Source organism: Myotis davidii, unplaced genomic scaffold, assembly GCF_000327345.1.
Source record: "Myotis davidii unplaced genomic scaffold, ASM32734v1 scaffold1369, whole genome shotgun sequence".
Taxonomy (NCBI): domain Eukaryota; kingdom Metazoa; phylum Chordata; class Mammalia; order Chiroptera; family Vespertilionidae; genus Myotis; species Myotis davidii.
In genome coordinates this window covers 35,979-45,433 of record NW_006300211.1, presented here as the reverse complement: position 1 = coordinate 45,433, position 9,455 = coordinate 35,979, and the positions used below count along the sequence as shown (strand labels likewise).

Here is a 9,455-nt window from a genome sequence, read left to right as displayed (position 1 = left end):
TGGTGTCGGGATAGGTGGACATTTGTTTAGGGTTCCGTGGGTACCAGCTCTGCTCTGATGCGTTACTTCTATGAACTCATTTGGTCTCAGCTCTATGAGGAATGTATGTTTTCCCCAACAGTTCCTAGGAGAGTGAGAGGATTTTTGTTCATGAATTACATTGAATATGATAAAATAATTTTTAAAAATTTATTGCGATCAAAATGTTATACTTTAGTCTGTTGACACAAAGAATTACATTCTGATATTAAAACACACTTGCATTTCTCATATAAACCCTACTTGGTCGTGGTAACATTTTTTTTATGAAAAATTTTTAATGTCGACATTATTACAGACTTCCCCCAGGTCATAACTTTTTGTTTGTTATTAATTCTGAATTTGATTCACTAATATTTAATTTGATTTTGTAGGTATTGGTCCATAATTTTGTATCTGCTTTGGTATCAGCTATACTAGCCTCATAAAATGAGTATGGAAGTGTTCTTTGAATTCTCTAAGAGAGTTTGTTGAGGATGATCTTTAAGTTGAAGATGTGTTAGAACTCACCCTTGAAGACTCCTGGGCCACTGTTGTGCTGGCAGAGAGACAATACTGGCTCTCATGTTAATTTCTTTAATCATTAATGGTCTATTCATATTATCCATTTTTTCTTGACTCAGTTTTAGTGATTGACATTTCTCTAGATAACAGTCAATCTAATCTAAGTTTTAAAAAATATTGGCATAGCCCAGTCAATGTGGCTCAGTGGTTGAGCATTGACCTATGAACCAAGAGGTTACAGTTCAATTTCCAGTCAGGGCACATGCCTGGGTTTAAGGTTTGATCCCCTGTAGGGGGGGTGTGCAGGAGGCGGCCAATCAATGATTCTCTCTCATCAATAGAAATATATATATTTAGCTGTTGTTGTTAATCCTCACCTGAGGATACTTTTCCATTGATTTTTAGAGAGAATGGAAGGGAGTGGGGAGAGAGAAAAACATCAATGTGGGGAGCCTCCACATGCACTCCCCAACCAGGGCCAGGGATGGGGCCTGCAACTGAGAGACATTTAGAGAGAATGGAAGGGAGGGGGAGAGAGAAAAACATCAATGTGGGGAGCTTCCACATGTGCTCCCTAACCAGGGCCAGGGATGGGGCCTGCAATTGAGGTACATGCCCTTATTGGGAATTGAACCCAGAACCCAGAACCCTAACCCTGAGTGTTAGTCTATGAGCCAATACTCTATCCACTGAGCCAAACCAGCTAGAGCAATAAAAATATGTATTTTAAAAAATGTTGGTATAGCTTTTGTGGTTGTCTCCGATAAATTATAAAATTTCTCCTGTATCCCCCTGATATGTGCTCTTTAAATTTATATCAATACATCTATTCATCCCTTTCTATCTCTCTCTCCTCTCTCCTCTCTCCTCTCTCCTCTCTCTCTCTCTCTCTCTTTCTCTCCCCCTCTCAAAACCATGGTTTGGAAGTGAATGGTGCAGGATGGAGGGAAACACGTAACAAAGACCCTTTACTTGGCTAGACTTTAGCCAGGCTCCTCTGAGGCCTCTGCTCAACTAAGACTGACCTTGGGTGTGTCTCCGTCGCTTTGGAGTCCAGATTTAGCAGGAATCCTGCTAAGGCAGTTTAGCCAGAATACCCCACCCTTGATATCTGATCATCCTCCATATCTGACCAAATCCCTCATCCCTCAGCATTCCAGGTAATACCTGGTTACCCTGGCCTGCCTCAGGTAAGAATCCTGTTAGGTCCATTTAGCAAGAATTACTCCACCCTCCTGGCAATTTTCCATCCACTGATGGCCCACCCTGCTCCTTGGCTGTAAATCCTCGCTTTTCTTTGTTGATTTGGTATTGAGCCCAATCTCACTTCCTTGTTGCAAACCGCAGTGCAGTAGTCACTCTGAATAGAGTGTGCCTTGTGGTCTTTCACAAGTGAGAGAATAATTTTTTCTTTAACACATGTAAACAAATAAGTACAATATGGTCAAGGAGTGCTATAGGAAATTCCATAGAAGGGGATCTGGGGTTACACAGAATTCAATTAAATGCATGGTAGGGTTTGTGGAGGTTCAAGAATTTGGAAAATATTGAGAAAGGTGGTAGTACCCAGGCTGGGTGGGGAGTTGGGCTCAGGCAGTGCTAAGCACTGTTAAGGCCAAACTAATGGAAGGTATTTGGGGCAGTTCAATAGCACTCAGTTACACATGTGCATATCCTTAGAGGGAGCAAGTACACTTCTAGACACTCCCTCACAGACATGCACAAGCACACCGTGTCAAATTTCCATGGAGTTGATTCAAGGAGTGCTATAGGAAATTCCATAGAAGGGGGTTTGGGGTTACACAGAAATCAATTAAATGCATGGTAGGGTTTGTGGTCCAAGAATTTGGAAAATATTGAGAAAGGTGGTAGTACCCAGGCTGGGTGGGGAGTTGGGCTCAGGCAGTGCTAAGCACTGTTAAGGCCAAACTAATGGAAGGTATTTGGGACAATTGAATAGCACTCAGTTACACATGCGCATATCCTAAGAGGGAGCAAGTACACTTCTGGACACTCCCGCGCAGACATGCACAAGCACACCGTGTCAAATGTCCATGAAGTTGACTGCAGCTGCATCTGAATGGTCATTGAATCAGTGACATTTGAGTCCCAGATACAGCGAACAGCAATTGAGCATTTACTGCTGCACAGCAAGGCGTCCCATTCTCCAGCCTGTGGTGGAGGTGTGGCTGCTAACCCCAAACTCAAGCCTTTGCACATTTCAGGGTTCTGTCCTGAGGATGAATTTCTGGGTCAGTTAGCACCTACAGCTTCCTGTAAATAGGAAGTGGGAGACAGAGCCGAGTGTCAAGCCAGTGCACAAGAAGGATCATGTCCTGGAACATCCTGGCGCTTGTCAAGACCGCATGAGAGAGTTCAGCCAGGGCAGTAAACATTCAAACAGTAACTTGGTGCTACAGGAAGACAACGAATAGCATGGGAGTTGGGGATTCCTTTATGGACACGAAGCTTTGTTTGCCTGCTGCAGTCATTCCCCTACAGTCGTTTGCGGGCATTATAATTTTTTTTTAGTCTCCTAATTGGCAGTTGTGCCAAGAACACAAAAAGGTTTAAAAATCACTTCCTTGCCAAGCTGTCATGGCACAGTGGTTGAGTGTAGACCTATGAACCTGGAAGTCATGGTTAGATTCCCAGTCAGGGCACTTGCTTGGATTGCGGGCTCAATTCCCCATGTGGGACATGCAGCAGGCAGCCAATCAATGATTCTCTGTCATCACTGATGTTTCTATCTCTCTCTCCCTCTCCCTTCCTCTCTGAAATAAATATATATATATATTTTAAAAAATGAAATAGCACAAGTTGAGTTTAGCTGCAAAGGGGGCTGTGTCAGCTCATGGAATTGGCAGTCTGGCTATGAACTGGGCTTGGGCATGATGTGGTCCAAGCAAGTCTCCAGCAATCTCACTGCATCTCCTCACAGTAGGGGATGTGTAGTTTAAAAAACAAATCAGTGGTGGGAATGGGCAGTATTGAGTGAAGGAGAGGAGGATGCTGTAAGTTTTGACCTTGGACTCTCCAAATTTTACATCTCTTTGTTTCTGGTACCTCCTCTATTCCCAGTGCTGTGTGCACTGCATCCTGTGGACATGGTGTTGATGTTTACTGGGCGAGGCATGTGACTAAAATTTTAGGGACCAGTGGTCTTCAAGGACATGGCCCTGGGTGTGGCTCCTCGACCCTCTCTGAGAGGCCTATACAGAGAAATGAGGCTGGAGAACTGCAGGCACCTGCTCTGAGCAGCTGAGGACAGATTCCACATCCTCACACAGCCCCTTGTGGTGGGGTCTCTATCTCCTCAGGTGTCAGGGCTGTGGGAGGCTTGAAGGGCCCATAAAGGTCACAAAGTACCAAGTTCATAATTTTGGGTCTAAAATTCAGGAACCAGGGTGTATGAATGCCTAATAAATAGAGAAATGGATGTTCTTTTTCCCACCTGGGTAAAGATTTTTCTTTTTGAAGTTGTAAATGGGTAGTTTCAGTGGGTTGCTTCTGAAGCCTTGTCTTACCTGTCTTTGAGAAACTTCAAAGATCATGTGTGGCTAATACTAAATTTGGGGTAATTTATCTCCTGTATTTTTACGGGTCCTTATGGCTTCCCTCATTCTCTGGATCAACTCTTCAAAGTAGACTTTATATCCCAACTGGGCCCAGAAGAACACCTCTGTATGATGGAGAGAAAACCCTCCCTAGAGGTATGACTAGATGGGAGTCTTCAGCTCTGTAACACTCAGGTCAGCACTGCCCAGGGTAGGAGTCACTCCCCACATGTAGTTACTGAGCCATTGGAATAGGACTAGTCCAAATGGACATTTGCTATGAGTGTAAAACACCTCCTGGATCTCAAAGACTTAGAATGAAAAAAGTGTAAAATATCTCATTAATAATTTTATATTGATTACATGTTGAATTATCATATTCTGAATTAAATAAAATACCATGAAATTAACCTGCTTACTTTTACTTTTATTTATTTATGCATCTTAAATATATTTTTATTGATTTCAGAGAAAAAGGGAAAGGGAGAGATAGAAACATCATTGATTGGCTGCCCCTACATGTCCCCTACTGGGGATCGATCCCGCAACCTGGGCATGTGCCCTTGACTGGAATCGAACCTGGGACCCTTCAGTCTGCAGGCCAGGAGGTCTATCCACTGACCCAAACCGGCTAGGGCTAGTTTTACTTTTAAATTTAGCGTATTAGTTTGCTAGGTTTCTTTTCCATTACAAAGTTTCACAAACTGGATGGCTTAGAACAACAGAAATTAATTATCTTACAGTCTTGAAGGCCAGAAGTTCAAGATCAAGATGTTGTCAGGATTGGTTCCATCTGAGGCCTGTGAGGAAACATCTGTTCAAGTTTTTCGCCAAGCTTCTGTGGTGGTCCTTGGCTTGTGGCAGCATAATTCCAACCTTCACATGGCCTTCTCCTTGGGTCTCTGCCTCTGGGTCCAAATTTCCTCTTTAAAAACAAAACAAAACAAAAAAAATTTAATTTATTTCAGAGAGAAAGGGAAAGGGAAAAGGAGATAGAAACATCAATGATAAGAGAGAATCATTGATCAGCTGCCTCCTGCATGCCACCCACTGGGGATCAGCCCACACCTGTGGCATTTGCAGTGACGTGAAATTGAACCGGGACGTCCTGGTTTATAAGTTGGAGCTCAACCACTGAGCCTCGCCAACCAGGCTAAATTTCCTTGTTTTATAAGGATACCAGTCATATTGGGTTAGAGCCTATCCTAGTGATGTCATCTTAACTAATGACATCTGCAATGACTCTATTTCCAAGTAAGATCACATTCTAAGGTACTGGGGTTAGGACTTTAATACAGGGATTTGAGGAGGGAGGGACACATTTCAACTGATAATACAGCTACTAGAAAACTTAAAATTGAATATGTGGCTTGACTCATGTTTTGATTAGACAGAATTGGCCTAGGTAGTCAGTAAAACAGTGATGCCTGTTGACCTGTATCATGATGAAGCATGTTCAGGACTGATAATACAGCTACTAGAAAACTTAAAATTGGATATGTGGCTTGCCTCATGTTTTGATTAGACAGAATTGGCTAGGTAGTCAGTAAAACAGTGATGCCCGTTGACCTGGATCATGATGAAGCATGTTCAGGCATTCCATTAACAACTCAATGACAGTTTATTACATGAGTCAGCTCTAGAGGTCCAGCATAGGATAGTCAGCCAAAGCATATTCCCTCCTATCCCCCTGCTCAAGGCACTTGCAGTTTAGTGAGGGAGGCAGAAAACGGTCAATAACCACACGAATATTTAATTGCAGAGTGGGCTAAGTGCTATGAGAGACAAGTGCAGGTTCAGTGGTGTTGAACTTCACCCCTGTCCTGTGCTCTTGGCAATCAGCAATGGTTGGGGGCTCACCCACCCTTCCATCTTGGGGCAACCAGCTGACTGAGAGGAATGTCCCTTCCCCAGCTCATAATTGATTTTTAGTTCCATACCATGTTGGATATTATTTCAATCTTAAATTTATTGAGGATTGTTTTGTGGCCTAGCATGTGGTTTATCCTGGAAAATGTACTATGTGTACTTGAAAAGAATGTATCTTCTGCTGCTTTGGGGTGAAATGCTCTGATAACATCAATCAAATCATCTGGTCTAGTGTGTCATGTAAGGCTGCTGTTCTCCTGGGTTGGGGTCAGGCCCTGAGAAGAGAAGGGTCGTAACTCATGGCCCCGTCAGACCCTGGAGGGAGGATGGATGGACAAGGTGGGGCTGGGGGAACCCAAGCCAGCGAGAGAGGGAAGGGCAAGAACTTGGGCCTTGGGCCTGGCTATGAGCAAGGGGCCCAGGGCCTGCGGCCAGGGAGGAGGTGTAGCCATGGCCTTGGCTGCCACGGGCAGAGGAGTTTGGGGAGGAGACACCCCTCCATCCCCCAGAGGCAGGCTGAGGAGGCCAGGGACCCCTCTGGGAACATGGCCCTTTCTCTGGGGGCCCTTCCTGGGCATGCTGTTCTCACAGGCTAGCAAGGTCCTGTCCTCAAGGGCCAGACAGACCCAGTGTCCTCTCTGGGAAGCGTCTGTCTGTGGGGAGCGTCAGGGAGAGGGTCTTCGCCCACCTGCTTGGGGCGCTCCCACGGAAGTGCTCAGACACCCAGTTCCAGGACACCCTGCCCAGTCCTCTCTGGGCTTAAGGACTGTGGGGTGGCCCATCATTACTCATCTCTAGGTTAACCCTGGACTGTGAGGCTTCAGTGGAAACACATCTCGACACAGCAATGTGGGTCTGTGTGGCTGGAAGGGCCTCAGCTCACCCCCAAGTTGGCCAGGCAGTCAGCTGGTCAGTGAGGAACCAGGACAGGTGCTAGGTGGTCTGTGACTCCCAGTCCTGTGTGTTTCTGTGATCAAACCCTGACCTGTTTATTGTTTCTTCTCAGACACCCAGTTCAGGACCACACTGCCCAGTCCTCTCAGGGTTTAAGGACCATGGGGTCGCCCATCATTACTCATCTCTAGGTTAACCCTGGACTATGAGGCTTCAGTGGAAACACATCTCAACACAGCTATGTGGGTCTGTGTGGCTGGAAGGGACTCAGCTCACCCCCAAGTTAGCCAGGCAGTCAGCTGGTCAGTGAGGAACCAGGACAGGTGCTGGGTGGTTTTAGGAACCAGGACAGGTGCTAGGTGGTCTGTGACTCCCAGTCCTGTGTGTTTCTGTGATCAAACCCTGACACTTGACACATGAGTGTCTGTGCTTTTTCTCCAAGAACTCGAGTTGGCTGAGAGGTGAGAGGTGCCAACTCCAATTGAAGAAGCCTTTGGAGGACTCAAAAGACAATGTTCTCTCTGTTATCTGCACAGCGGAGTTACCCAAACACAGATCACAAGGCACAATTCTGACTAGAGGAGCACAAGGACCCTGTCGTGTTAATGTGTGAATCTCAGCTCAGGAAACCACCTACCTGTGGTTGATCAGCAGTCAGAATCTCCCGGCCGGTGCCAGGCTGCAGCTGTCCAAGGACAACAGGACTCTCACCTTACTCCCTGTCACAAGGAATGACACAGGACCCTATGAGTGTGAAACCCAGAACTCCGTGAGTACTAGCCACAGTGACCCATTCACCCTGAATGTTCTCTGTGAGTAACTTCTGTCCCCACCTTTTCAGAAACTTTTGAGGCCTTCCTACAGCTACCAGGGATGGGAACACAGCCCACATTGCCTGAGGCTAAAAAAAACCAAAGGGAAAATGGGGAAAGGAACTTTTTAAAAGATTGACTAATAACTTGCCTTACGTAAGAAGCACCCCCCCCCCATCTCCTTAAAAAGTGTTTACCAAGGGCAAATATAAATCTTGAAAGTCTTCTCTAAAAATTAATAAAAGGCTTAGCCATCTGAATGAATAAGTTCAACTTATTCCAACTCTTATCAATGAATGTTTTTTGCATTGTTGTACCTGTCTTATGGGTAAAATACTTTATTTATGTTTTTTTAATATATTTTATTGATTTTTTTACAGAGAGAAAGGGAGAGAAATAGAGAGTTAGAAACATCGATGAGAGAGAAACATCAATCAGCTGCCTCCTACACAGCCCCTCCTGGGTATGTGCCCGCAACCCAGGTACATGCCCTTGACCGGAATCAAACCTGGAACCTTTCAGTGCGCAGGCCGACGCTCAATCCACTGAGCCAAACCGGTTTCGGCTATTTATGTTTTCAAATAAATTATTATGGTTTGTTTAATGAGGTTATTTCTACATCAGATTATAGTTCAAAAGCAGTTATATGTGTGTGATCTGAAGAGAATGGTGTACAATCAACAAGACTCTTCTTAAAACTTTCTTCCATGTACTTCCCCCATCTTGCTGTTCAGCAATATGAGGCATTTTTAGGTTCATATAAACACATCCCTTACAACTGCCTGAACAGAAAATTAGTATGTCAATAGCATGGGCATTCAGTAAATAAGACACAGGCCAGTAAGATCAATTGTGCAGTTGTGAAAGGTAACGGGAAAGAGGTTTGGAAACCTTACGGCTGGGCAATCTGCCATGTTTCCAACATGTCTTCAACGGCCTTTGGAGAGCATGGGGTTTCCTTCTTCCTTCAACCTGCAAACTGATAAGCTCTGTTTATTTGACGAGCTGCCCAACTAGCATATTGTTCTTTTCTGCGTTTGCACTTGCTTTTGGGTTAGAAGCAATATGACTTGCTCAGATGTAAAGTTCAAACAAAGCTCTCACATTGCTGCTGCTCAGTGCCAATGCCTGTGCAGAACACTTTCTTGAAAGTTCAAGGTATTCAGTCGACCTTGGGTGTGTTTCACCTCAGCGAACTGCTGACAGTGTACATGGTTGTGTGGATTAGTCAGCATAAGCCCCTCCGAGGAAAAGGCTGCTTTAGCGGGTCATGTTCTGTTGGGGTCCGTCCCCAGGTCCAGGGGTTCTCTAAGGTGAGGACGGAGTCGGCAAAGAATGAAGGACACGGAGGCAGCGTCCAGTTGGTCAGCATGGTCAGGTTCTTTTTTTTATTATCCTGCTACATCTATATTTATACTATTTGACCCGATAAGCATGCCTCTATAATTACATCATGGTATGTTTCGGGAAACCTCCTACAGTTCCTAGTTTCATTTCCATAATCCTGTCTCTATCTAGTTCTGTTGATTTTAATCTTGTCTAGGTTAACCTCTGTGTTCCATTATAAGGGCTATTCCAAGGTCACTATTCTACTGCTCTACTGATAAGCTACAAGGAAGTGACTGAAGGTGATTACCCTAAGTAAAGATTATGTAGTTTAAGCGTGATTGTTCATAGTAGTTAGGTGATTAACTACACACTTGGCACTTAGTTAAGGGGTTTTACTGATTTATTCCCTTCTTTAGTCCTGTTAATCCCTAACTCCAGGGAAAAATCCCCC

At 44.7% G+C, this 9,455-nt stretch overlaps 1 pseudogene; it reads right to left on the bottom strand.

Moving 5' to 3' along the window:
* Positions 1-8,567: 8,567 nt before the first annotated feature.
* The window catches only part of LOC102772265, a 1,552-nt pseudogene continuing 664 nt past the window's right edge, over positions 8,568-9,455 (bottom strand).